The sequence below is a fragment of the Pimephales promelas genome, chromosome 20 (assembly GCF_988280905.1).
Source record: "Pimephales promelas chromosome 20, fPimPro1.hap1.1, whole genome shotgun sequence".
Lineage (NCBI taxonomy): Eukaryota > Metazoa > Chordata > Actinopteri > Cypriniformes > Leuciscidae > Pimephales > Pimephales promelas.
In genome coordinates, this window is record NC_142788.1 from 1,826,548 (window position 1) to 1,852,707 (window position 26,160).

Below are 26,160 nucleotides of genomic sequence, written 5' to 3' on the forward strand. Positions count from 1 at the left end.
TGAGACTTAGACCTGAGTGCAAAAATGGAGGCTCTAGCCCCTTCCAGAGCTGAGATATCGAAACTCAAAAATTCGGCCCGAAAAAAAAAACGACAATGGTACCCCTTACGATTTTTTTTTTGGGCGAAAAATTAAGTTTCTCCAATCTTCCCAAATTCTGATAGAGGGCCATGAGACTTAGACCTGAGTGCAAAAATGGAGGCTCTAGCCCCTTCCAGAGCTGAGATATCGAAACTCAAAAATTCGGCCCGAAAAAAAAACGACAGTGGTACCCCTTACGTTTTTTTTTTTGGGCGAAAAATTAAGTTTCTCCAATCTTCCCAAATTCTGATAGAGGGCCATGAGACTTAGACCTGAGTGCAAAAATGGAGGCTCTAGCCCCTTCCAGAGCTAAGATATCGAAACTCAAAAATTCGGCCCGAAAAAAAAAACGACAGTGGTACCCCTTACGTTTTTTTTTTTGGGCGAAAAATTAAGTTTCTCCAATCTTCCCAAATTCTGATAGAGGGCCATGAGACTTAGACCTGAGTGCAAAAATGGAGGCTCTAGCCCCTTCCAGAGCTGAGATATCGAAACTCAAAAATTCGGCCCGAAAAAAAAACCGACAGTGGTACCCCTTACGTTTTTTTTTTTTGGGCGAAAAATTAAGTTTCTCCAATCTTCCCAAATTCTGATAGAGGGCCATGAGACTTAGACCTGAGTGCAAAAATGGAGGCTCTAGCCCCTTCCAGAGCTGAGATATCGAAACTCAAAAATTCGGCCCGAAAAAAAAACGACAGTGGTACCCCTTACGTTTTTTTTTTGGGCGAAAAATTAAGTTTCTCCAATCTTCTCAAATTCTGATAGAGGGCCATGAGACTTAGACCTGAGTGCAAAAATGGAGGCTCTAGCCCCTTCCAGAGCTGAGATATCGAAACTCAAAAATTCGGCCCGAAAAAAAAAACGACAGTGGTACCCCTTACGTTTTTTTTTTGAGGCGAAAAATTAAGTTTCTCCAATCTTCCCAAATTCTGATAGAGGGCCATGAGACTTAGACCTGAGTGCAAAAATGGAGGCTCTAGCCCCTTCCAGAGCTGAGATATCGAAACTCAAAAATTCGGCCCGAAAAAAAAACCGACAGTGGTACCCCTTACGTTTTTTTTTTGGGCGAAAAATTAAGTTTCTCCAATCTTCCCAAATTCTGATAGAGGGCCATGAGACTTAGACCTGAGTGCAAAAATGGAGGCTCTAGCCCCTTCCAGAGCTGAGATATCGAAACTCAAAAATTTGGCCCGAAAAAAAAAACGACAGTGGTACCCCTTACGTTTTTTTTTTTGGGCGAAAAATTAAGTTTCTCCAATCTTCCCAAATTCTGATAGAGGGCCATGAGACTTAGACCTGAGTGCAAAAATGGAGGCTCTAGCCCCTTCCAGAGCTGAGATATCGAAACTCAAAAATTTGGCCCGAAAAAAAAACGACAGTGGTACCCCTTACGTTTTTTTTTTTGGGCGAAAAATTAAGTTTCTCCAATCTTCCCAAAACTCTGGATTCTGATAGAGGGCCATGAGACTTAGACCTGAGTGCAAAAATGGAGGCTCTAGCCCCTTCCAGAGCTGAGATATCGAAACTCAAAAATTCGGCCCGAAAAAAAAAAACGACAGTGGTACCCCTTACGTTTTTTTTGGGGGGGCGAAAAATTAAGTTTCTCCAATCTTCCCAAATTCTGATAGAGGGCCATGAGACTTAGACCTGAGTGCAAAAATGGAGGCTCTAGCCCCTTCCAGAGCTGAGATATCGAAACTCAAAAATTTGGCCCGAAAAAAAAACGACAGTGGTACCCCTTACGTTTTTTTTTTGGGCGAAAAATTAAGTTTCTCCAATCTTCCCAAATTCTGATAGAGGGCCATGAGACTTAGACCTGAGTGCAAAAATGGAGGCTCTAGCCCCTTCCAGAGCTGAGATATCGAAACTCAAAAATTTGGACCGAAAAAAAAAAACGACAGTGGTACCCCTTACGTTTTTTTTTTTTGGGCGAAAAATTAAGTTTCTCCAATCTTCCCAAATTCTGATAGAGGGCCATGAGACTTAGACCTGAGTGCAAAAATGGAGGCTCTAGCCCCTTCCAGAGCTGAGATATCGAAACTCAAAAATTCGGCCCGAAAAAAAAACGACAATGGTACCCCTTACGATTTTTTTTTTGGGCGAAAAATTAAGTTTCTCCAATCTTCCCAAATTCTGATAGAGGGCCATGAGACTTAGACCTGAGTGCAAAAATGGAGGCTCTAGCCCCTTCCAGAGCTGAGATATCGAAACTCAAAAATTTGGCCCGAAAAAAAAACGACAGTGGTACCCCTTACGTTTTTTTTGGGGGGGTGAAAAATTAAGTTTCTCCAATCTTCCCAAAACTCTGGATTCTGATAGAGGGCCATGAGACTTAGACCTGAGTGCAAAAATGGAGGCTCTAGCCCCTTCCAGAGCTGAGATATCGAAACTCAAAAATTCGGCCCGAAAAAAAAAACGACAGTGGTACCCCTTACGTTTTTTTTTTTTGGGTGAAAAATTAAGTTTCTCCAATCTTCCCAAAACTCTGGATTCTGATAGAGGGCCATGAGACTTAGACCTGAGTGCAAAAATGGAGGCTCTAGCCCCTTCCAGAGCTGAGATATCGAAACTCAAAAATTCGGCACGAAAAAAAAAAACGACAGTGGTACCCCTTACGTTTTTTTTTTTTTGGGCGAAAAATTAAGTTTCTCCAATCTTCCCAAATTCTGGTAGAGGGCCATGAGACTTAGACCTGAGTGCAAAAATGGAGGCTCTAGCCCCTTCCAGAGCTGAGATATCGAAACTCAAAAATTCGGCCCGAAAAAAAAAATGACAGTGGTACCCCTTACGTTTTTTTTTTTGGGAGAAAAATTAAGTTTCTCCAATCTTCCCAAATTCTGATAGAGGGCCATGAGACTTAGACCTGAGTGCAAAAATGGAGGCTCTAGCCCCTTCCAGAGCTGAGATATCGAAACTCAAAAATTCGGCCCGAAAAAAAACCGACAGTGGTACCCCTTACGTTTTTTTTTTGGGCGAAAAATTAAGTTTCTCCAATCTTCCCAAATTCTGATAGAGGGCCATGAGACTTAGACCTGAGTGCAAAAATGGAGGCTCTAGCCCCTTCCAGAGCTGAGATATCGAAACTCAAAAATTCGGCCCGAAAAAAAACGACAGTGGTACCCCTTACGTTTTTTTTTTTGGGCGAAAAATTAAGTTTCTCCAATCTTCTCAAATTCTGATAGAGGGCCATGAGACTTAGACCTGAGTGCAAAAATGGAGGCTCTAGCCCCTTCCAGAGCTGAGATATCGAAACTCAAAAATTCGGCCCGAAAAAAAAAACGACAGTGGTACCCCATACGTTTTTTTTTTGGGGCGAAAAATTAAGTTTCTCCAATCTTCCCAAATTCTGATAGAGGGCCATGAGACTTAGACCTGAGTGCAAAAATGGAGGCTCTAGCCCCTTCCAGAGCTGAGATATCGAAACTCAAAAATTCGGCCCGAAAAAAAAACGACAGTGGTACCCCTTACGTTTTTTTTTTTGGGCGAAAAATTAAGTTTCTCCAATCTTCCCAAATTCTGATAGAGGGCCATGAGACTTAGACCTGAGTGCAAAAATGGAGGCTCTAGCCCCTTCCAGAGCTGAGATATCGAAACTCAAAAATTCGGCCCGAAAAAAAAAAACGACAGTGGTACCCCTTACGTTTTTTTTTTGGGCGAAAAATTAAGTTTCTCCAATCTTCTCAAATTCTGATAGAGGGCCATGAGACTTAGACCTGAGTGCAAAAATGGAGGCTCTAGCCCCTTCCAGAGCTGAGATATCGAAACTCAAAAATTTGGCCCGAAAAAAAAAACGACAGTGGTACCCCTTACGTTTTTTTTGGGGGGTGAAAAATTAAGTTTCTCCAATCTTCCCAAAACTCTGGATTCTGATAGAGGGCCATGAGACTTAGACCTGATTGCAAAAATGGAGGCTCTAGCCCCTTCCAGAGCTGAGATATCGAAACTCAAAAATTCGGCCCGAAAAAAAAAAAACGACAGTGGTACCCCTTACGTTTTTTTTTTTGGGCGAAAAATTAAGTTTCTCCAATCTTCCCAAATTCTGATAGAGGGCCATGAGACTTAGACCTGAGTGCAAAAATGGAGGCTCTAGCCCCTTCCAGAGCTGAGATATCGAAACTCAAAAATTTGGCCCGAAAAAAAAAACGACAGTGGTACCCCTTACGTTTTTTTTTGGGGGGTGAAAAATTAAGTTTCTCCAATCTTCCCAAAACTCTGGATTCTGATAGAGGGCCATGAGACTTAGACCTGAGTGCAAAAATGGAGGCTCTAGCCCCTTCCAGAGCTGAGATATCGAAACTCAAAAATTTGGCCCGAAAAAAAAACGACAGTGGTACCCCTTACGTTTTTTTTTTTTTGGGTGAAAAATTAAGTTTCTCCAATCTTCCCAAAACTCTGGATTCTGATAGAGGGCCATGAGACTTAGACCTGAGTGCAAAAATGGAGGCTCTAGCCCCTTCCAGAGCTGAGATATCGAAACTCAAAAATTCGGCCCGAAAAAAAAAACGACAGTGGTACCCCTTACGTTTTTTTTTGGGGGGCGAAAAATTAAGTTTCTCCAATCTTCCCAAATTCTGATAGAGGGCCATGAGACTTAGACCTGAGTGCAAAAATGGAGGCTCTAGCCCCTTCCAGAGCTGAGATATCGAAACTCAAAAATTCGGCCCGAAAAAAAAACGACAGTGGTACCCCTTACGTTTTTTTTTTGGGGCGAAAAATTAAGTTTCTCCAATCTTCCCAAATTCTCATAGAGGGCCATGAGACTTAGACCTGAGTGCAAAAATGGAGGCTCTAGCCCCTTCCAGAGCTGAGATATCGAAACTCAAAAATTTGGCCCGAAAAAAAAACGACAGTGGTACCCCTTACGTTTTTTTTTTGGGGGGTGAAAAATTAAGTTTATCCAATCTTCCCAAAACTCTGGATTCTGATAGAGGGCCATGAGACTTAGACCTGAGTGCAAAAATGGAGGCTCTAGCCCCTTCCAGAGCTGAGATATCGAAACTCAAAAATTTGGCCCGAAAAAAAAACGACAGTGGTACCCCTTACGTTTTTTTTTTTTGGGCGAAAAATTAAGTTTCTCCAATCTTCCCAAATTCTGATAGAGGGCCATGAGACTTAGACCTGAGTGCAAAAATGGAGGCTCTAGCCCCTTCCAGAGCTAAGATATCGAAACTCAAAAATTCGGCCCGAAAAAAAAAAACGACAGTGGTACCCCTTACGTTTTTTTTTTTGGGCGAAAAATTAAGTTTCTCCAATCTTCCCAAATTCTGATAGAGGGCCATGAGACTTAGACCTGAGTGCAAAAATGGAGGCTCTAGCCCCTTCCAGAGCTGAGATATCGAAACTCAAAAATTTGGCCCGAAAAAAAAAACGACAGTGGTACCCCTTACGTTTTTTTTTTTTGGGCGAAAAATTAAGTTTCTCCAATCTTCCCAAATTCTGATAGAGGGCCATGAGACTTAGACCTGAGTGCAAAAATGGAGGCTCTAGCCCCTTCCAGAGCTGAGATATCGAAACTCAAAAATTCGGCCCGAAAAAAAAACGACAGTGGTACCCCTTACGTTTTTTTTTTTTGGGCGAAAAATTAAGTTTCTCCAATCTTCCCAAATTCTGATAGAGGGCCATGAGACTTAGACCTGAGTGCAAAAATGGAGGCTCTAGCCCCTTCCAGAGCTGAGATATCGAAACTCAAAAATTTGGCCCGAAAAAAAAAACGACAGTGGTACCCCTTACGTTTTTTTTTTTGGGCGAAAAATTAAGTTTCTCCAATCTTCCCAAATTCTGATAGAGGGCCATGAGACTTAGACCTGAGTGCAAAAATGGAGGCTCTAGCCCCTTCCAGAGCTGAGATATCGAAACTCAAAAATTTGGCCCGAAAAAAAAACGACAGTGGTACCCCTTACGTTTTTTTTTTGGGGGTGAAAAATTAAGTTTCTCCAATCTTCCCAAAACTCTGGATTCTGATAGAGGGCCATGAGACTTAGACCTGAGTGCAAAATTGGAGGCTCTAGCCCCTTCCAGAGCTGAGATATCGAAACTCAAAAATTCGGCCCGAAAAAAAAAACGACAGTGGTACCCCTTACGTTTTTTTTTTTTTGGGTGAAAAATTAAGTTTCTCCAATCTTCCCAAAACTCTGGATTCTGATAGAGGGCCATGAGACTTAGACCTGAGTGCAAAAATGGAGGCTCTAGCCCCTTCCAGAGCTGAGATATCGAAACTCAAAAATTTGGCCCGAAAAAAAAAACGACAGTGGTACCCCTTACGTTTTTTTTTTTTGGGCGAAAAATTAAGTTTCTCCAATCTTCCCAAATTCTGATAGAGGGCCATGAGACTTAGACCTGAGTGCAAAAATGGAGGCTCTAGCCCCTTCCAGAGCTGAGATATCGAAACTCAAAAATTCGGCCCGAAAAAAAAAACGACAGTGGTACCCCTTACGTTTTTTTTTTTGGGCGAAAAATTAAGTTTCTCCAATCTTCCCAAATTCTGATAGAGGGCCATGAGACTTAGACCTGAGTGCAAAAATGGAGGCTCTAGCCCCTTCCAGAGCTGAGATATCGAAACTCAAAAATTTGGCCCGAAAAAAAAACGACAGTGGTACCCCTTACGTTTTTTTTTGGGGGGTGAAAAATTAAGTTTCTCCAATCTTCCCAAAACTCTGGATTCTGATAGAGGGCCATGAGACTTAGACCTGAGTGCAAAAATGGAGGCTCTAGCCCCTTCCAGAGCTGAGATATCGAAACTCAAAAATTCGTCCCGAAAAAAAAAAACGACAGTGGTACCCCTTACGTTTTTTTTTGGGGGCGAAAAATTAAGTTTCTCCAATCTTCCCAAATTCTGATAGAGGGCCATGAGACTTAGACCTGAGTGCAAAAATGGAGGCTCTAGCCCCTTCCAGAGCTGAGATATCGAAACTCAAAAGTTCGGCCCGAAAAAAAAAACGACAGTGGTACCCCTTACGTTTTTTTTTTTGGGCGAAAAATTAAGTTTCTCCAATCTTCCCAAATTCTGATAGAGGGCCATGAGACTTAGACCTGAGTGCAAAAATGGAGGCTCTAGCCCCTTCCAGAGCTGAGATATCGAAACTCAAAAATTTGGCCCGAAAAAAAAAACGACAGTGGTACCCCTTACGTTTTTTTTTTGGGCGAAAAATTAAGTTTCTCCAATCTTCCCAAATTCTGATAGAGGGCCATGAGACTTAGACCTGAGTGCAAAAATGGAGGCTCTAGCCCCTTCCAGAGCTGAGATATCGAAACTCAAAAATTTGGCCCGAAAAAAAAAACGACAGTGGTACCCCTTACGTTTTTTTTTTGGGGGTGAAAAATTAAGTTTCTCCAATCTTCCCAAAACTCTGGATTCTGATAGAGGGCCATGAGACTTAGACCTGAGTGCAAAAATGGAGGCTCTAGCCCCTTCCAGAGCTGAGATATCGAAACTCAAAAATTCGGCCCGAAAAAAAAAAACGACAGTGGTACCCCTTACGTTTTTTTTTTTTTGGGCGAAAAATTAAGTTTCTCCAATCTTCCCAAATTCTGATAGAGGGCCATGAGACTTAGACCTGAGTGCAAAAATGGAGGCTCTAGCCCCTTCCAGAGCTGAGATATCGAAACTCAAAAATTTGGCCCGAAAAAAAAACGACAGTGGTACCCCTTACGTTTTTTTTTGGGGGTGAAAAATTAAGTTTCTCCAATCTTCCCAAAACTCTGGATTCTGATAGAGGGCCATGAGACTTAGACCTGAGTGCAAAAATGGAGGCTCTAGCCCCTTCCAGAGCTGAGATATCGAAACTCAAAAATTCGGCCCGAAAAAAAAAAACGACAGTGGTACCCCTTACTTTTTTTTTTTTTGGGTGAAAAATTAAGTTTCTCCAATCTTCCAAAAACTCTGGATTCTGATAGAGGGCCATGAGACTTAGACCTGAGTGCAAAAATGGAGGCTCTAGCCCCTTCCAGAGCTGAGATATCGAAACTCAAAAATTTGGCCCGAAAAAAAAAAACGACAGTGGTACCCCTTACGTTTTTTTTTTGGGCGAAAAATTAAGTTTCTCCAATCTTCCCAAATTCTGATAGAGGGCCATGAGACTTAGACCTGAGTGCAAAAATGGAGGCTCTAGCCCCTTCCAGAGCTGAGATATCGAAACTCAAAAATTCGGCCCGAAAAAAAAACGACAGTGGTACCCCTTACGTTTTTTTTTTTGGGCGAAAAATTAAGTTTCTCCAATCTTCCCAAATTCTGATAGAGGGCCATGAGACTTAGACCTGAGTGCAAAAATGGAGGCTCTAGCCCCTTCCAGAGCTGAGATATCGAAACTCAAAAATTTGGCCCGAAAAAAAAACGACAGTGGTACCCCTTACGTTTTTTTTTTGGGGGTGAAAAATTAAGTTTCTCCAATCTTCCCAAAACTCTGGATTCTGATAGAGGGCCATGAGACTTAGACCTGAGTGCAAAAATGGAGGCTCTAGCCCCTTCCAGAGCTAAGATATCGAAACTCAAAAATTCGTCCCGAAAAAAAAAAACGACAGTGGTACCCCTTACGTTTTTTTGGGGGGGTGAAAAATTAAGTTTCTCCAATCTTCCCAAATTCTGATAGAGGGCCATGAGACTTAGACCTGAGTGCAAAAATGGAGGCTCTAGCCCCTTCCAGAGCTGAGATATCGAAACTCAAAAATTCGGCCCGAAAAAAAAAACGACAGTGGTACCCCTTACGTTTTTTTTTTTTGGGCGAAAAATTAAGTTTCTCCAATCTTCCCAAATTCTGATAGAGGGCCATGAGACTTAGACCTGAGTGCAAAAATGGAGGCTCTAGCCCCTTCCAGAGCTGAGATATCGAAACTCAAAAATTTGGCCCGAAAAAAAAACGACAGTGGTACCCCTTACGTTTTTTTTTTGGGCGAAAAATTAAGTTTCTCCAATCTTCCCAAATTCTGATAGAGGGCCATGAGACTTAGACCTGAGTGCAAAAATGGAGGCTCTAGCCCCTTCCAGAGCTGAGATATCGAAACTCAAAAATTTAGCCCGAAAAAAAAACGACAGTGGTACCCCTTACGTTTTTTTTTTGGGGGTGAAAAATTAAGTTTCTCCAATCTTCCCAAAACTCTGGATTCTGATAGAGGGCCATGAGACTTAGACCTGAGTGCAAAAATGGAGGCTCTAGCCCCTTCCAGAGCTGAGATATCGAAACTCAAAAATTCGGCCCGAAAAAAAAAACGACAGTGGTACCCCTTACGTTTTTTTTGGGGGGGCGAAAAATTAAGTTTCTCCAATCTTCCCAAATTCTGATAGAGGGCCATGAGACTTAGACCTGAGTGCAAAAATGGAGGCTCTAGCCCCTTCCAGAGCTGAGATATCGAAACTCAAAAATTCGGCCCGAAAAAAAAACGACAGTGGTACCCCTTACGTTTTTTTTTTTGGGCGAAAAATTAAGTTTCTCCAATCTTCCCAAATTCTGATAGAGGGCCATGAGACTTAGACCTGAGTGCAAAAATGGAGGCTCTAGCCCCTTCCAGAGCTGAGATATCGAAACTCAAAAATTTGGCCCGAAAAAAAAAACGACAGTGGTACCCCTTACGTTTTTTTTTTTTTGGGCGAAAAATTAAGTTTCTCCAATCTTCCCAAATTCTGATAGAGGGCCATGAGACTTAGACCTGAGTGCAAAAATGGAGGCTCTAGCCCCTTCTAGAGCTGAGATATCGAAACTCAAAAATTCGGCCCGAAAAAAAAACGACAGTGGTACCCCTTACGTTTTTTTTTTTGGGCGAAAAATTAAGTTTCTCCAATCTTCCCAAATTCTGATAGAGGGCCATGAGACTTAGACCTGAGTGCAAAAATGGAGGCTCTAGCCCCTTCCAGAGCTGAGATATCGAAACTCAAAAATTCGGCCCGAAAAAAAAAACGACAGTGGTACCCCTTACGTTTTTTTTTTTTTGGGTGAAAAATTAAGTTTCTCCAATCTTCCCAAAACTCTGGATTCTGATAGAGGGCCATGAGACTTAGACCTGAGTGCAAAAATGGAGGCTCTAGCCCCTTCCAGAGCTGAGATATCGAAACTCAAAAATTCGGCCCGAAAAAAAAAAGACAGTGGTACCCCTTACGTTTTTTTTTTGGGGGTGAAAAATTAAGTTTCTCCAATCTTCCCAAAACTCTGGATTCTGATAGAGGGCCATGAGACTTATACCTGAGTGCAAAAATGGAGGCTCTAGCCCCTTCCAGAGCTGAGATATCGAAACTCAAAAATTCGGCCCGAAAAAAAAAACGACAGTGGTACCCCTTACGTTTTTTTTTTTTTGGGTGAAAAATTAAGTTTCTCCAATCTTCCCAAAACTCTGGATTCTGATAGAGGGCCATGAGACTTAGACCTGAGTGCAAAAATGGAGGCTCTAGCCCCTTCCAGAGCTGAGATATCGAAACTCAAAAATTCGGCCCGAAAAAAAAAACGACAGTGGTACCCCTTACGTTTTTTTTTTTTTGGGTGAAAAATTAAGTTTCTCCAATCTTCCCAAAACTCTGGATTCTGATAGAGGGCCATGAGACTTATACCTGAGTGCAAAAATGGAGGCTCTAGCCCCTTCCAGGGCTGAGATATCGAAACTCAAAAATTCGGCCCGAAAAAAAAAACGACAGTGGTACCCCTTACGTTTTTTTTGGGGGGGTGAAAAATTAAGTTTCTCCAATCTTCCCAAAACTCTGGATTCTGATAGAGGGCCATGAGACTTAGACCTGAGTGCAAAAATGGAGGCTCTAGCCCCTTCCAGAGCTGAGATATCGAAACTCAAAAATTCGGCCCGAAAAAAAAAAGACAGTGGTACCCCTTACGTTTTTTTTTGGGGGGCGAAAAATTAAGTTTCTCCAATCTTCCCAAATTCTGATAGAGGGCCATGAGACTTAGACCTGAGTGCAAAAATGGAGGCTCTAGCCCCTTCCAGAGCTGAGATATCGAAACTCAAAAATTCGGCCCGAAAAAAAAACGACAGTGGTACCCCTTACGTTTTTTTTTTTGGGCGAAAAATTAAGTTTCTCCAATCTTCCCAAATTCTGATAGAGGGCAATGAGACTTAGACCTGAGTGCAAAAATGGAGGCTCTAGCCCCTTCCAGAGCTGAGATATCGAAACTCAAAAATTTGGCCCGAAAAAAAAACGACAGTGGTACCCCTTACGTTTTTTTTTGGGCGAAAAATTAAGTTTCTCCAATCTTCCCAAATTCTGATAGAGGGCCATGAGACTTAGACCTGAGTGCAAAAATGGAGGCTCTAGCCCCTTCCAGAGCTGAGATATCGAAACTCAAAAATTTGGCCCGAAAAAAAAAACCGACAGTGGTACCCCTTACGTTTTTTTTTGGGGCGAAAAATTAAGTTTCTCCAATCTTCCCAAATTCTGATAGAGGGCCATGAGACTTAGACCTGAGTGCAAAAATGGAGGCTCTAGCCCCTTCCAGAGCTGAGATATCGAAACTCAAAAATTCGGCCCGAAAAAAAAACGACAATGGTACCCCTTACGATTTTTTTTTTGGGCGAAAAATTAAGTTTCTCCAATCTTCCCAAAACTATCGATTCTGATAGAGGGCCATGAGACTTAGACCTGAGTGCAAAAATGGAGGCTCTAGCCCCTTCCAGAGCTGAGATATCGAAACTCAAAAATTCGGCCCGAAAAAAAAAAACGACAGTGGTACCCCTTACGTTTTTTTTGGGGGCGAAAAATTAAGTTTCTCCAATCTTCCCAAATTCTGATAGAGGGCCATGAGACTTAGACCTGAGTGCAAAAATGGAGGCTCTAGCCCCTTCCAGAGCTGAGATATCGAAACTCAAAAATTTGGCCCGAAAAAAAAAACGACAGTCGTACCCCTTACGTTTTTTTTGGGGGGGTGAAAAATTAAGTTTCGCCAATCTTCCCAAAACTCTGGATTCTGATAGAGGGCCATGAGACTTAGACCTGAGTGCAAAAGTGGAGGCTCTAGCCCCTTCCAGAGCTGAGATATCGAAACTCAAAAATTCGGCCCGAAAAAAAAAACGACAGTGGTACCCCTTACGTTTTTTTTTTTTTGGGTGAAAAATTAAGTTTCTCCAATCTTCCCAAAACTCTGGATTCTGATAGAGGGCCATGAGACTTAGACCTGAGTGCAAAAATGGAGGCTCTAGCCCCTTCCAGAGCTGAGATATCGAAACTCAAAAATTCGGCCCGAAAAAAAAAACGACAGTGGTACCCCTTACGTTTTTTTTTTGGGCGAAAAATTAAGTTTCTCCAATCTTCCCAAATTCTGATAGAGGACCATGAGACTTAGACCTGAGTGCAAAAATGGAGGCTCTAGCCCCTTCCAGAGCTGAGATATCGAAACTCAAAAATTCGGCCCGAAAAAAAAACGACAGTGGTACCCCTTACGTTTTTTTTGGGGGGCGAAAAATTAAGTTTCTCCAATCTTCCCAAATTCTGATAGAGGGCCATGAGACTTAGACCTGAGTGCAAAAATGGAGGCTCTAGCCCCTTCCAGAGCTGAGATATCGAAACTCAAAAATTTGGCCCGAAAAAAAAAACGACAGTGGTACCCCTTACGTTTTTTTTGGGGGGGTGAAAAATTAAGTTTCGCCAATCTTCCCAAAACTCTGGATTCTGATAGAGGGCCATGAGACTTAGACCTGAGTGCAAAAGTGGAGGCTCTAGCCCCTTCCAGAGCTGAGATATCGAAACTCAAAAATTCGGCCCGAAAAAAAAAACGACAGTGGTACCCCTTACGTTTTTTTTTTTTTTGGGTGAAAAATTAAGTTTCTCCAATCTTCCCAAAACTCTGGATTCTGATAGAGGGCCATGAGACTTAGACCTGAGTGCAAAAATGGAGGCTCTAGCCCCTTCCAGAGCTGAGATATCGAAACTCAAAAATTCGGCCCGAAAAAAAAAACGACAGTGGTACCCCTTACGTTTTTTTTTTGGGCGAAAAATTAAGTTTCTCCAATCTTCCCAAATTCTGATAGAGGACCATGAGACTTAGACCTGAGTGCAAAAATGGAGGCTCTAGCCCCTTCCAGAGCTGAGATATCGAAACTCAAAAATTCGGCCCGAAAAAAAAACGACAGTGGTACCCCTTACGTTTTTTTTGGGGGGCGAAAAATTAAGTTTCTCCAATCTTCCCAAATTCTGATAGAGGGCCATGAGACTTAGACCTGAGTGCAAAAATGGAGGCTCTAGCCCCTTCCAGAGCTGAGATATCGAAACTCAAAAATTCGGCCCGAAAAAAAACCGACAGTGGTACCCCTTACGTTTTTTTTTGGGCAAAAAATTAAGTTTCTCCAATCTTCCCAAATTCTGATAGAGGGCCATGAGACTTAGACCTGAGTGCAAAAATGGAGGCTCTAGCCCCTTCCAGAGCTGAGATATCGAAACTCAAAAATTCGGCCCGAAAAAAAAAACGACAGTGGTACCCCTTACGTTTTTTTTTTTTGGGCGAAAAATTAAGTTTCTCCAATCTTCCCAAATTCTGATAGAGGGCCATGAGACTTAGACCTGAGTGCAAAAATGGAGGCTCTAGCCCCTTCCAGAGCTGAGATATCGAAACTCAAAAATTTGGCCCGAAAAAAAAACGACAGTGGTACCCCTTACGTTTTTTTTTTGGGCGAAAAATTAAGTTTCTCCAATCTTCCCAAATTCTGATAGAGGGCCATGAGACTTAGACCTGAGTGCAAAAATGGAGGCTCTAGCCCCTTCCAGAGCTGAGATATCGAAACTCAAAAATTCGGCCCGAAAAAAAAACGACAGTGGTACCCCTTACGTTTTTTTTTTTGGGGCGAAAAATTAAGTTTCACCAATCTTCCCAAATTCTGATAGAGGGCCATGAGACTTAGACCTGAGTGCAAAAATGGAGGCTCTAGCCCCTTCCAGAGCTGAGATATCGAAACTCAAAAATTCGGCCCGAAAAAAAAAACGACAGTGGTACCCCTTACGTTTTTTTTTTTTTGGGCGAAAAATTAAGTTTCTCCAATCTTCCCAAATTCTGATAGAGGGCCATGAGACTTAGACCTGAGTGCAAAAATGGAGGCTCTAGCCCCTTCCAGAGCTGAGATATCGAAACTCAAAAATTCGGCCCGAAAAAAAACCGACAGTGGTACCCCTTACGTTTTTTTTTTTTGGGCGAAAAATTAAGTTTCTCCAATCTTCCCAAATTCTGATAGAGGGCCATGAGACTTAGACCTGAGTGCAAAAATGGAGGTTCTAGCCCCTTCCAGAGCTGAGATATCGAAACTCAAAAATTCGGCCCGAAAAAAAAAACCACAGTGGTACCCCTTACGTTTTTTTTTTGGGCGAAAAATTAAGTTTCTCCAATCTTCCCAAATTCTGATAGAGGGCCATGAGACTTAGACCTGAGTGCAAAAATGGAGGCTCTAGCCCCTTCCAGAGCTGAGATATCGAAACTCAAAAATTCGGCCCGAAAAAAAAACGACAGTGGTACCCCTTACGTTTTTTTTGGGGGGCGAAAAATTAAGTTTCTCCAATCTTCCCAAATTCCGTTAGAGGGCCATGAGACTTAGACCTGAGTGAAAAAATGGAGGCTCTAGCCCCTTCCAGAGCTGAGATATCGAATCTCAAAAATTCGGCCCGAAAAAAAAACGACAGTGGTACCCCTTACGTTTTTTTTTTTGGGCGAAAAATTAAGTTTCTCCAATCTTCCCAAATTCTGATAGAGGACCATGAGACTTAGACCTGAGTGCAAAAATGGAGGCTCTAGCCCCTTCCAGAGCTGAGATATCGAAACTCAAAAATTCGGCCCGAAAAAAAAAACCACAGTGGTACCCCTTACGTTTTTTTTTTGGGCGAAAAATTAAGTTTCTCCAATCTTCCCAAATTCTGATAGAGGGCCATGAGACTTAGACCTGAGTGCAAAAATGGAGGCTCTAGCCCCTTCCAGAGCTGAGATATCGAAACTCAAAAATTCGGCCCGAAAAAAAAACGACAGTGGTACCCCTTACGTTTTTTTTGGGGGGCGAAAAATTAAGTTTCTCCAATCTTCCCAAATTCCGTTAGAGGGCCATGAGACTTAGACCTGAGTGAAAAAATGGAGGCTCTAGCCCCTTCCAGAGCTGAGATATCGAATCTCAAAAATTCGGCCCGAAAAAAAAACGACAGTGGTACCCCTTACGTTTTTTTTTTTTGGGCGAAAAATTAAGTTTCTCCAATCTTCCCAAATTCTGATAGAGGACCATGAGACTTAGACCTGAGTGCAAAAATGGAGGCTCTAGCCCCTTCCAGAGCTGAGATATCGAAACTCAAAAATTCGGCCCGAAAAAAAAACGACAGTGGTACCCCTTACGTTTTTTTTTTGGGCGAAAAATTAAGTTTCTCCAATCTTCCCAAATTCTGATAGAGGGCCATGAGACTTAGACCTGAGTGCAAAAATGGAGGCTCTAGCCCCTTCCAGAGCTGAGATTTCGAAACTCAAAAATTTGGCCCGAAAAAAAAAAACGACAGTGGTACCCCTTACGTTTTTTTTGGGGGGCGAAAAATTAAGTTTCTCCAATCTTCCCAAATTCTGATAGAGGGCCATGAGACTTAGACCTGAGTGCAAAAATGGAGGCTCTAGCCCCTTCCAGAGCTGAGATATCGAAACTCAAAAATTTGGCCCGAAAAAAAAACGACAGTGGTACCCCTTACGTTTTTTTTTTTTGGGCGAAAAATTAAGTTTCTCCAATCTTCCCAAATTCTGATAGAGGGCCATGAGACTTAGACCTGAGTGCAAAAATGGAGGCTCTAGCCCCTTCCAGAGCTGAGATATCGAAACTCAAAAATTCGGCCCGAAAAAAAAACGACAGTGGTACCCCTTACGTTTTTTTTTTTTGGGCGAAAAATTAAGTTTCTCCAATCTTCCCAAATTCTGATAGAGGGCCATGAGACTTAGACCTGAGTGCAAAAATGGAGGCTCTAGCCCCTTCCAGAGCTGAGATATCGAAACTCAAAAATTTGGCCCGAAAAAAAAACGACAGTGGTACCCCTTACGTTTTTTTTGGGGGGGTGAAAAATTAAGTTTCTCCAATCTTCCCAAAACTCTGGATTCTGATAGAGGGCCATGAGACTTAGACCTGAGTGCAAAAATGGAGGCTCTAGCCCCTTCCAGAGCTGAGATATCGAAACTCAAAAATTCGGCCCGAAAAAAAAAAACGACAGTGGTACCCCTTACGTTTTTTTTTTTTTGGGTGAAAAATTAAGTTTCTCCAATCTTCCCAAAACTCTGGATTCTGATAGAGGGCCATGAGACTTAGACCTGAGTGCAAAAATGGAGGCTCTAGCCCCTTCCAGAGCTGAGATATCGAAACTCAAAAATTTGGCCCGAAAAAAAAAACGACAGTGGTACCCCTTACGTTTTTTTTTTTGGGCGAAAAATTAAGTTTCTCCAATCTTCCCAAATTCTTATAGAGGGCCATGAGACTTAGACCTGAGTGCAAAAATGGAGGCTCTAGCCCCTTCCAGAGCTGAGATATCGAAACTCAAAAATTCGGCCCGAAAAAAAAACGACAGTGGTACCCCTTACGTTTTTTTTTTTGGGCGAAAAATTAAGTTTCTCCAATCTTCCCAAATTCTGATAGAGGGCCATGAGACTTAGACCTGAGTGCAAAAATGGAGGCTCTAGCCCCTTCCAGAGCTGAGATATCGAAACTCAAAAATTTGGCCCGAAAAAAAAAACGACAGTGGTACCCCTTACGTTTTTTTTTGGGGGGTGAAAAATTAAGTTTCTCCAATCTTCCCAAAACTCTGGATTCTGATAGAGGGCCATGAGACTTAGACCTGAGTGCAAAAATGGAGGCTCTAGCCCCTTCCAGAGCTGAGATATCGAAACTCAAAAATTCGGCCCGAAAAAAAAAAACGACAGTGGTACCCCTTACGTTTTTTTTTTTTGGGCGAAAAATTAAGTTTCTCCAATCTTCCCAAATTCTGATAGAGGGCCATGAGACTTAGACCTGAGTGCAAAAATGGAGGCTCTAGCCCCTTCCAGAGCTGAGATATCGAAACTCAAAAATTTGGCCCGAAAAAAAAACGACAGTGGTACCCCTTACGTTTTTTTTTTGGGGGTGAAAAATTAAGTTTCTCCAATCTTCCCAAAACTCTGGATTCTGATAGAGGGCCATGAGACTTAGACCTGAGTGCAAAAATGGAGGCTCTAGCCCCTTCCAGAGCTGAGATATCGAAACTCAAAAATTCGGCCCGAAAAAAAAACGACAGTTGTACCCCTTACGTTTTTTTTTTTTGGGTGAAAAATTAAGTTTCTCCAATCTTCCAAAAACTCTGGATTCTGATAGAGGGCCATGAGACTTAGACCTGAGTGCAAAAATGGAGGCTCTAGCCCCTTCCAGAGCTGAGATATCGAAACTCAAAAATTTGGCCCGAAAAAAAAAAAACGACAGTGGTACCCCTTACGTTTTTTTTTTGGGCGAAAAATTAAGTTTCTCCAATCTTCCCAAATTCTGATAGAGGGCCATGAGACTTAGACCTGAGTGCAAAAATGGAGGCTCTAGCCCCTTCCAGAGCTGAGATATCGAAACTCAAAAATTTGGCCCGAAAAAAAAAACGACAGTGGTACCCCTTACGTTTTTTTTTTTGGGGGTGAAAAATTAAGTTTCTCCAATCTTCCCAAAACTCTGGATTCTGATAGAGGGCCATGAGACTTAGACCTGAGTGCAAAAATGGAGGCTCTAGCCCCTTCCAGAGCTAAGATATCGAAACTCAAAAATTCGGCCCGAAAAAAAAACGACAGTGGTACCCCTTACGTTTTTTTTTTTTTGGGTGAAAAATTAAGTTTCTCCAATCTTCCAAAAACTCTGGATTCTGATAGAGGGCCATGAGACTTAGACCTGAGTGCAAAAATGGAGGCTCTAGCCCCTTCCAGAGCTGAGATATCGAAACTCAAAAATTTGGCCCGAAAAAAAAAAAACGACAGTGGTACCCCTTACGTTTTTTTTTTGGGCGAAAAATTAAGTTTCTCCAATCTTCCCAAATTCTGATAGAGGGCCATGAGACTTAGACCTGAGTGCAAAAATGGAGGCTCTAGCCCCTTCCAGAGCTGAGATATCGAAACTCAAAAATTCGGCCCGAAAAAAAAACGACAGTGGTACCCCTTACGGTTTTTTTTTTGGGCGAAAAATTAAGTTTCTCCAATCTTCCCAAATTCTGATAGAGGGCCATGAGACTTAGACCTGAGTGCAAAAATGGAGGCTCTAGCCCCTTCCAGAGCTGAGATATCGAAACTCAAAAATTTGGCCCGAAAAAAAAACGACAGTGGTACCCCTTACGTTTTTTTTTTGGGGGTGAAAAATTAAGTTTCTCCAATCTTCCCAAAACTCTGGATTCTGATAGAGGGCCATGAGACTTAGACCTGAGTGCAAAAATGGAGGCTCTAGCCCCTTCCAGAGCTGAGATATCGAAACTCAAAAATTCGTCCCGAAAAAAAAAAACGACAGTGGTACCCCTTACGTTTTTTTGGGGGGGTGAAAAATTAAATTTCTCCAATCTTCCCAAATTCTGATAGAGGGCCATGAGACTTAGACCTGAGTGCAAAAATGGAGGCTCTAGCCCCTTCCAGAGCTGAGATATCGAAACTCAAAAATTCGGCCCGAAAAAAAAAACGACAGTGGTACCCCTTACGTTTGTTTTTTTTTGGGCGAAAAATTAAGTTTCTCCAATCTTCCCAAATTCTGATAGAGGGCCATGAGACTTAGACCTGAGTGCAAAAATGGAGGCTCTAGCCCCTTCCAGAGCTGAGATATCGAAACTCAAAAATTTGGCCCGAAAAAAAAACGACAGTGGTACCCCTTACGTTTTTTTTTTGGGCGAAAAATTAAGTTTCTCCAATCTTCCCAAATTCTGATAGAGGGCCATGAGACTTAGACCTGAGTGCAAAAAATGGAGGCTCTAGCCCCTTCCAGAGCTGAGATATCAAAACTCAAAAATTTGGCCCGAAAAAAAAAACGACAGTGGTACCCCTTACGTTTTTTTTTTGGGGGTGAAAAATTAAGTTTCTCCAATCTTCCCAAAACTCTGGATTCTGATAAAGGGCCATGAGACTTAGACCTGAGTGCAAAAATGGAGGCTCTAGCCCCTTCCAGAGCTGAGATATCGAAACTCAAAAATTCGGCCCGAAAAAAAAAACGACAGTGGTACCCCTTACGTTTTTTTTTGGGGGGCGAAAAATTAAGTTTCTCCAATCTTCCCAAATTCTGATAGAGGGCCATGAGACTTAGACCTGAGTGCAAAAATGGAGGCTCTAGCCCCTTCCAGAGCTGAGATATCGAAACTCAAAAATTCGGCCCGAAAAAAAACCGACAGTGGTACCCCTTACGTTTTTTTTTGGGCAAAAAATTAAGTTTCTCCAATCTTCCCAAATTCTGATAGAGGGCCATGAGACTTAGACCTGAGTGCAAAAATGGAGGCTCTAGCCCCTTCCAGAGCTGAGATATCGAAACTCAAAAATTCGGCCCGAAAAAAAAAACGACAGTGGTACCCCTTACGTTTTTTTTTTTTGGGCGAAAAATTAAGTTTCTCCAATCTTCCCAAATTCTGATAGAGGGCCATGAGACTTAGACCTGAGTGCAAAAATGGAGGCTCTAGCCCCTTCCAGAGCTGAGATATCGAAACTCAAAAATTTGGCCCGAAAAAAAAACGACAGTGGTACCCCTTACGTTTTTTTTTTGGGCGAAAAATTAAGTTTCTCCAATCTTCCCAAATTCTGATAGAGGGCCATGAGACTTAGACCTGAGTGCAAAAATGGAGGCTCTAGCCCCTTCCAGAGCTGAGATATCGAAACTCAAAAATTCGGCCCGAAAAAAAAACGACAGTGGTACCCCTTACGTTTTTTTTTTTGGGGCGAAAAATTAAGTTTCACCAATCTTCCCAAATTCTGATAGAGGGCCATGAGACTTAGACCTGAGTGCAAAAATGGAGGCTCTAGCCCCTTCCAGAGCTGAGATATCGAAACTCAAAAATTCGGCCCGAAAAAAAAAACGACAGTGGTACCCCTTACGTTTTTTTTTTTTTGGGCGAAAAATTAAGTTTCTCCAATCTTCCCAAATTCTGATAGAGGGCCATGAGACTTAGACCTGAGTGCAAAAATGGAGGCTCTAGCCCCTTCCAGAGCTGAGATATCGAAACTCAAAAATTCGGCCCGAAAAAAAACCGACAGTGGTACCCCTTACGTTTTTTTTTTTTGGGCGAAAAATTAAGTTTCTCCAATCTTCCCAAATTCTGATAGAGGGCCATGAGACTTAGACCTGAGTGCAAAAATGGAGGTTCTAGCCCCTTCCAGAGCTGAGATATCGAAACTCAAAAATTCGGCCCGAAAAAAAAAACCACAGTGGTACCCCTTACGTTTTTTTTTTGGGCGAAAAATTAAGTTTCTCCAATCTTCCCAAATTCTGATAGAGGGCCATGAGACTTAGACCTGAGTGCAAAAATGGAGGCTCTAGCCCCTTCCAGAGCTGAGATATCGAAACTCAAAAATTCGGCCCGAAAAAAAAACGACAGTGGTACCCCTTACGTTTTTTTTGGGGGGCGAAAAATTAAGTTTCTCCAATCTTCCCAAATTCCGTTAGAGGGCCATGAGACTTAGACCTGAGTGAAAAAATGGAGGCTCTAGCCCCTTCCAGAGCTGAGATATCGAATCTCAAAAATTCGGCCCGAAAAAAAAACGACAGTGGTACCCCTTACGTTTTTTTTTTTGGGCGAAAAATTAAGTTTCTCCAATCTTCCCAAATTCTGATAGAGGACCATGAGACTTAGACCTGAGTGCAAAAATGGAGGCTCTAGCCCCTTCCAGAGCTGAGATATCGAAACTCAAAAATTCGGCCCGAAAAAAAAAACCACAGTGGTACCCCTTACGTTTTTTTTTTGGGCGAAAAATTAAGTTTCTCCAATCTTCCCAAATTCTGATAGAGGGCCATGAGACTTAGACCTGAGTGCAAAAATGGAGGCTCTAGCCCCTTCCAGAGCTGAGATATCGAAACTCAAAAATTCGGCCCGAAAAAAAAACGACAGTGGTACCCCTTACGTTTTTTTTGGGGGGCGAAAAATTAAGTTTCTCCAATCTTCCCAAATTCCGTTAGAGGGCCATGAGACTTAGACCTGAGTGAAAAAATGGAGGCTCTAGCCCCTTCCAGAGCTGAGATATCGAATCTCAAAAATTCGGCCCGAAAAAAAAACGACAGTGGTACCCCTTACGTTTTTTTTTTTTGGGCGAAAAATTAAGTTTCTCCAATCTTCCCAAATTCTGATAGAGGACCATGAGACTTAGACCTGAGTGCAAAAATGGAGGCTCTAGCCCCTTCCAGAGCTGAGATATCGAAACTCAAAAATTCGGCCCGAAAAAAAAACGACAGTGGTACCCCTTACGTTTTTTTTTTGGGCGAAAAATTAAGTTTCTCCAATCTTCCCAAATTCTGATAGAGGGCCATGAGACTTAGACCTGAGTGCAAAAATGGAGGCTCTAGCCCCTTCCAGAGCTGAGATTTCGAAACTCAAAAATTTGGCCCGAAAAAAAAAAACGACAGTGGTACCCCTTACGTTTTTTTTGGGGGGCGAAAAATTAAGTTTCTCCAATCTTCCCAAATTCTGATAGAGGGCCATGAGACTTAGACCTGAGTGCAAAAATGGAGGCTCTAGCCCCTTCCAGAGCTGAGATATCGAAACTCAAAAATTTGGCCCGAAAAAAAAACGACAGTGGTACCCCTTACGTTTTTTTTTTTTGGGCGAAAAATTAAGTTTCTCCAATCTTCCCAAATTCTGATAGAGGGCCATGAGACTTAGACCTGAGTGCAAAAATGGAGGCTCTAGCCCCTTCCAGAGCTGAGATATCGAAACTCAAAAATTCGGCCCGAAAAAAAAACGACAGTGGTACCCCTTACGTTTTTTTTTTTTGGGCGAAAAATTAAGTTTCTCCAATCTTCCCAAATTCTGATAGAGGGCCATGAGACTTAGACCTGAGTGCAAAAATGGAGGCTCTAGCCCCTTCCAGAGCTGAGATATCGAAACTCAAAAATTTGGCCCGAAAAAAAAACGACAGTGGTACCCCTTACGTTTTTTTTTGGGGGGTGAAAAATTAAGTTTCTCCAATCTTCCCAAAACTCTGGATTCTGATAGAGGGCCATGAGACTTAGACCTGAGTGCAAAAATGGAGGCTCTAGCCCCTTCCAGAGCTGAGATATCGAAACTCAAAAATTCGGCCCGAAAAAAAAAAACGACAGTGGTACCCCTTACGTTTTTTTTTTTTTGGGTGAAAAATTAAGTTTCTCCAATCTTCCCAAAACTCTGGATTCTGATAGAGGGCCATGAGACTTAGACCTGAGTGCAAAAATGGAGGCTCTAGCCCCTTCCAGAGCTGAGATATCGAAACTCAAAAATTTGGCCCGAAAAAAAAAACGACAGTGGTACCCCTTACGTTTTTTTTTTTGGGCGAAAAATTAAGTTTCTCCAATCTTCCCAAATTCTTATAGAGGGCCATGAGACTTAGACCTGAGTGCAAAAATGGAGGCTCTAGCCCCTTCCAGAGCTGAGATATCGAAACTCAAAAATTCGGCCCGAAAAAAAAACGACAGTGGTACCCCTTACGTTTTTTTTTTTGGGCGAAAAATTAAGTTTCTCCAATCTTCCCAAATTCTGATAGAGGGCCATGAGACTTAGACCTGAGTGCAAAAATGGAGGCTCTAGCCCCTTCCAGAGCTGAGATATCGAAACTCAAAAATTTGGCCCGAAAAAAAAAACGACAGTGGTACCCCTTACGTTTTTTTTTGGGGGGTGAAAAATTAAGTTTCTCCAATCTTCCCAAAACTCTGGATTCTGATAGAGGGCCATGAGACTTAGACCTGAGTGCAAAAATGGAGGCTCTAGCCCCTTCCAGAGCTGAGATATCGAAACTCAAAAATTCGGCCCGAAAAAAAAAAACGACAGTGGTACCCCTTACGTTTTTTTTTTTTGGGCGAAAAATTAAGTTTCTCCAATCTTCCCAAATTCTGATAGAGGGCCATGAGACTTAGACCTGAGTGCAAAAATGGAGGCTCTAGCCCCTTCCAGAGCTGAGATATCGAAACTCAAAAATTTGGCCCGAAAAAAAAACGACAGTGGTACCCCTTACGTTTTTTTTTTGGGGGTGAAAAATTAAGTTTCTCCAATCTTCCCAAAACTCTGGATTCTGATAGAGGGCCATGAGACTTAGACCTGAGTGCAAAAATGGAGGCTCTAGCCCCTTCCAGAGCTGAGATATCGAAACTCAAAAATTCGGCCCGAAAAAAAAACGACAGTTGTACCCCTTACGTTTTTTTTTTTTGGGTGAAAAATTAAGTTTCTCCAATCTTCCAAAAACTCTGGATTCTGATAGAGGGCCATGAGACTTAGACCTGAGTGCAAAAATGGAGGCTCTAGCCCCTTCCAGAGCTGAGATATCGAAACTCAAAAATTTGGCCCGAAAAAAAAAAACGACAGTGGTACCCCTTACGTTTTTTTTTTGGGCGAAAAATTAAGTTTCTCCAATCTTCCCAAATTCTGATAGAGGGCCATGAGACTTAGACCTGAGTGCAAAAATGGAGGCTCTAGCCCCTTCCAGAGCTGAGATATCGAAACTCAAAAATTTGGCCCGAAAAAAAAAACGACAGTGGTACCCCTTACGTTTTTTTTTTTGGGGGTGAAAAATTAAGTTTCTCCAATCTTCCCAAAACTCTGGATTCTGATAGAGGGCCATGAGACTTAGACCTGAGTGCAAAAATGGAGGCTCTAGCCCCTTCCAGAGCTAAGATATCGAAACTCAAAAATTCGGCCCGAAAAAAAAACGACAGTGGTACCCCTTACGTTTTTTTTTTTTTGGGTGAAAAATTAAGTTTCTCCAATCTTCCAAAAACTCTGGATTCTGATAGAGGGCCATGAGACTTAGACCTGAGTGCAAAAATGGAGGCTCTAGCCCCTTCCAGAGCTGAGATATCGAAACTCAAAAATTTGGCCCGAAAAAAAAAAAACGACAGTGGTACCCCTTACGTTTTTTTTTTGGGCGAAAAATTAAGTTTCTCCAATCTTCCCAAATTCTGATAGAGGGCCATGAGACTTAGACCTGAGTGCAAAAATGGAGGCTCTAGCCCCTTCCAGAGCTGAGATATCGAAACTCAAAAATTCGGCCCGAAAAAAAAACGACAGTGGTACCCCTTACGGTTTTTTTTTTGGGCGAAAAATTAAGTTTCTCCAATCTTCCCAAATTCTGATAGAGGGCCATGAGACTTAGACCTGAGTGCAAAAATGGAGGCTCTAGCCCCTTCCAGAGCTGAGATATCGAAACTCAAAAATTTGGCCCGAAAAAAAAACGACAGTGGTACCCCTTACGTTTTTTTTTTGGGGGTGAAAAATTAAGTTTCTCCAATCTTCCCAAAACTCTGGATTCTGATAGAGGGCCATGAGACTTAGACCTGAGTGCAAAAATGGAGGCTCTAGCCCCTTCCAGAGCTGAGATATCGAAACTCAAAAATTCGTCCCGAAAAAAAAAAACGACAGTGGTACCCCTTACGTTTTTTTGGGGGGGTGAAAAATTAAATTTCTCCAATCTTCCCAAATTCTGATAGAGGGCCATGAGACTTAGACCTGAGTGCAAAAATGGAGGCTCTAGCCCCTTCCAGAGCTGAGATATCGAAACTCAAAAATTCGGCCCGAAAAAAAAAACGACAGTGGTACCCCTTACGTTTGTTTTTTTTTGGGCGAAAAATTAAGTTTCTCCAATCTTCCCAAATTCTGATAGAGGGCCATGAGACTTAGACCTGAGTGCAAAAATGGAGGCTCTAGCCCCTTCCAGAGCTGAGATATCGAAACTCAAAAATTTGGCCCGAAAAAAAAACGACAGTGGTACCCCTTACGTTTTTTTTTTGGGCGAAAAATTAAGTTTCTCCAATCTTCCCAAATTCTGATAGAGGGCCATGAGACTTAGACCTGAGTGCAAAAAATGGAGGCTCTAGCCCCTTCCAGAGCTGAGATATCAAAACTCAAAAATTTGGCCCGAAAAAAAAAACGACAGTGGTACCCCTTACGTTTTTTTTTTGGGGGTGAAAAATTAAGTTTCTCCAATCTTCCCAAAACTCTGGATTCTGATAAAGGGCCATGAGACTTAGACCTGAGTGCAAAAATGGAGGCTCTAGCCCCTTCCAGAGCTGAGATATCGAAACTCAAAAATTCGGCCCGAAAAAAAAAACGACAGTGGTACCCCTTACGTTTTTTTTTGGGGGGCGAAAAATTAAGTTTCTCCAATCTTCCCAAATTCTGATAGAGGGCCATGAGACTTAGACCTGAGTGCAAAAATGGAGGCTCTAGCCCCTTCCAGAGCTGAGATATCGAAACTCAAAAATTCGGCCCGAAAAAAAAACGACAGTGGTACCCCTTACGTTTTTTTTTTTGGGCGAAAAATTAAGTTTCTCCAATCTTCCCAAATTCTGATAGAGGGCCATGAGACTTAGACCTGAGTGCAAAAATGGAGGCTCTAGCCCCTTCCAGAGCTGAGATATCGAAACTCAAAAATTTGGCCCGAAAAAAAAACGACAGTGGTACCCCTTACGTTTTTTTTGGGGGGGTGAAAAATTAAGTTTATCCAATCTTCCCAAAACTATGGATTCTGATAGAGGGCCATGAGACTTAGACCTGAGTGCAAAAATGGAGGCTCTAGCCCCTTCCAGAGCTGAGATATCGAAACTCAAAAATTTGGCCCGAAAAAAAAACGACAGTGGTACCCCTTACGTTTTTTTTTTTGGGCGAAAAATTAAGTTTCTCCAATCTTCCCAAATTCTGATAGAGGGCCATGAGACTTAGACCTGAGTGCAAAAATGGAGGCTCTAGCCCCTTCCAGAGCTAGGATATCGAAACTCAAAAATTCGGCCCGAAAAAAAAAAAACGACAGTGGTACCCCTTACGTTTTTTTTTTGGGCGAAAAATTAAGTATCTCCAATCTTCCCAAATTCTGATAGAGGGCCATGAGACTTAGACCTGAGTGCAAAAATGGAGGCTCTAGCCCCTTCCAGAGCTGAGATATCGAAACTCAAAAATTTGGCCCGAAAAAAAAACGACAGTGGTACCCCTTACGTTTTTTTTTTTTGGGCGAAAAATTA